General features: G+C 42.2%; 1 pseudogene; it reads left to right on the top strand.

The window, feature by feature from the left end:
- Positions 1-1,851: 1,851 nt before the first annotated feature.
- Positions 1,852-2,559, top strand: LOC129063165 (iron-sulfur cluster assembly enzyme ISCU-like; annotated as a pseudogene).
- Positions 2,560-2,765: the final 206 nt, after the last annotated feature.

Raw genomic sequence — 2,765 nt, 5'->3', positions numbered from 1 at the left:
GCTTATCTTCTAGGTCTGCACTATGGCTAAAATTCTGAGAATACTAGGACTTCCCTAGGAATACTGCTTGTTTGTATTGCATTTACTGTGTTTATCGAATCCCATATCTTCCTCTTTCTTGCCTCCCCTCATTTTGCTAAAATAGATCAAGAAACTTCCTAAATATAGTGTAAAACTAATATATGAATGTCTCAAAATATCTTAGTTTTGTCAGTGCATATGATAGTTTGGTTGGGTATGGTATTCAAGTAACTGGAATAGGGTTATATTCAACTGGTTATTCCCAGCCCAGTTTTAAGCAGAGTAATATGCATTTTATTCATGCCACCAAAATTTCACAACACATCTTGGGTAGATACCATTAGACAGTGAATTGTCTACTCATATTAATGAGTATCTCATCAAACTGGGCACTCAGTAGATTGAGAACCAGCCATAATATCAGAAGGCTGGAGTTCCTCACTTGAGACTGTCCTCACTTGTGGACAGTTCAACACCAAATCAGTTTCCAGCTGATATGTGTGAAGAAAGTCTTTTCCCATTCTGCCAATTCCCCCCTTAAACTTAGGACTTTCTTCATTCCTTTCTGATGTACTCCCTCTGCCCTTTTCTTCCTTTCCCTAGTCCACATTTTATCTAGTCTTTGGAGTGGAAAAACTAATTCTGCAAGCCTGAAAATATGTCTTTCTGTCTGGTTCTTTGTCTAAAGGTGTTTTCCTTTTAATTTCATGTTTTTTTTCTTTCTGCTTCTAAAGTGGGTAACTCATGCCTATCTGAGTAGAATTTAGTGGAAGAAGACCCTAGTGCTTCAATGAGTAAGTGAAGAGGAAAAGAAATACACAGGAAACATACAGAGTAATAATTTAAGATACAATCTTACTATAGTTGGAAACTATTTTCCCTTAGGCCTTTGAAAGTATAGCTTCATTGTCTCCCAGCACCCACTGCTACCAATGAAAAATCTGATGCTAGTCTGGCTTGTTCTTTTGTGGCTGAGGTGGTTTTATTTTCTGGAAGATTTAAATATGTTCTCTTTACACTTGGTGTTCTGAAATTTCATAGTAATATGTTTGGTAATAAGTATTTTAAAACTCTTGAACTGGGCATTTAATAGATAGTTTCAACCTTTAAAGCCAAGATTTGTGACCTCTTGGCTTTAAAATATTTCCATTATTTCTTTGCTGATTTCCTCTTCTTCACAGTCTTTGTCCTCTCCTGAACTGATTTGTTGAATACTAGACTTGTATTAGTCTTGTCTCAGCTTTTGTGTGTGGGTGTTGGGGGGGGGGCGGCTACATAAAATACATAAAATGTAAAATTGTCTTAACGTTAATCTCATTGTTTTCATTATCTCTTTGTCTTTTTGTTTTAATGTCTGAACTTGTTGCATTTTTAAAAATATCAGTAACAAATAATTTCTAGTAGTTCTTTCTGTTTTCTGATTGCTCCTTATTTGTAGTACTTTAAACCTTGGTTAATAGATAGCTCATTAGCTCTGTTTCCTGAATTATTTCTGTTTATCTGACTACTTATCTTGTTCTCTCTTATTGCTGGTTTTATTCCTATGTCTAGCAATCCTAAATTGTCCATTCATGTGTAAAAAGGAAAGACTGAGTAGCTACTGTGGCTTTCTTTTGCTGCAACTTGAGAAGGACTCCTCTGCCTGACACTCTGCCTGGGGTGGGGCTGGCAAGGCTGTGGGCTGGCTCCCAGGTGAGCAGGGGAGGGCTGCCTGTCGGCTGTGCATCCTGGCAAACAAGGGAATGAGAAGGGCCTTACTTACGGACACCGCTGTCTACGTCAGAAACGTTAGCTTTTACCAGTCAGTGCATGTGCAGCTGGATGGCCCAAATGGTTCAAGTTTGGAAATGTAGTATATACCGTTGGGATTTTCCCGGTGTTGACGCTTTAGGCCTGGCCTGCGCAAGGCGGCGGCCTCGGCCCTGCTGTCTGGAGCCCCGGCACCATCACAGGAAGATTGTTGATCATTATGAAAATCCTCGAATGTGAGATCTCTTGACAAGATATTTAAAAATGTTTCACCTGGATTGGTGGGGACTCCAGTTTGCGGTGATGTAATGAAATTACAGATCCAAGAGGATGAAAGAGTGAAGATCCTGGACGCCAAGTTTACGGCATTTGGCTGGCATTCGGGTTCTGCAATGCCCCCAGTTCGTTAGCCACCGAATGTCTGAAAGGGAGGACGGAGGAGGAAGCCGTGACTCTCCTAGACACGTTGCCAACGAACTCCGCCTTCCTTCTGTGAAACTACCCTCCTCCATGCTGGCCGAAGACGCGATCGAAGACGTCCAGGCTGGCTACAGGCTGAGACAAGAACCCAAGAAAGAAGAGGCGGAGAAGACACGAGCTCCTGGCGAAGTCTCCAGCAGGACACGCCAGCAGGCTGCGCACCGCGGCAGCCGCCCGAGCCGGCCCCAGGCCCTCGCTCCGCTAGAGCTGCGCGACCGACGCCAGTCCTGTTCGCACTGCGGCTCCCCGGCGAGCAGACCACACAGGGAAGCTGTCCCGAATCCTGTGGCTTCTTTCTGCCCACGTTGATCGCTTTAACTCATTTTATGTATATTTTGAATTTTGTGTATGGCCTCAAAATTGAAATCAGTAATGAAGTCTCAAGTTTTCATAGTCCATGAAGTACGCTAATATATATTTTAACCAAATCTATTTTGGGGACAATTACCAATAGTATGATTAGTTGACAGAACCAACTACCATACACAGTAATACAGATCTGCAGAAATAAATGA

This window comes from Pteronotus mesoamericanus, unplaced genomic scaffold, assembly GCF_021234165.1.
Source record: "Pteronotus mesoamericanus isolate MK-2021 breed Mesoamerican mustached bat unplaced genomic scaffold, CSHL_Meso_final scaffold_85, whole genome shotgun sequence".
NCBI classification, from domain to species: Eukaryota; Metazoa; Chordata; class Mammalia; order Chiroptera; family Mormoopidae; genus Pteronotus; species Pteronotus mesoamericanus.
This window is presented reverse-complemented; position numbering and strand designations above follow the sequence as displayed.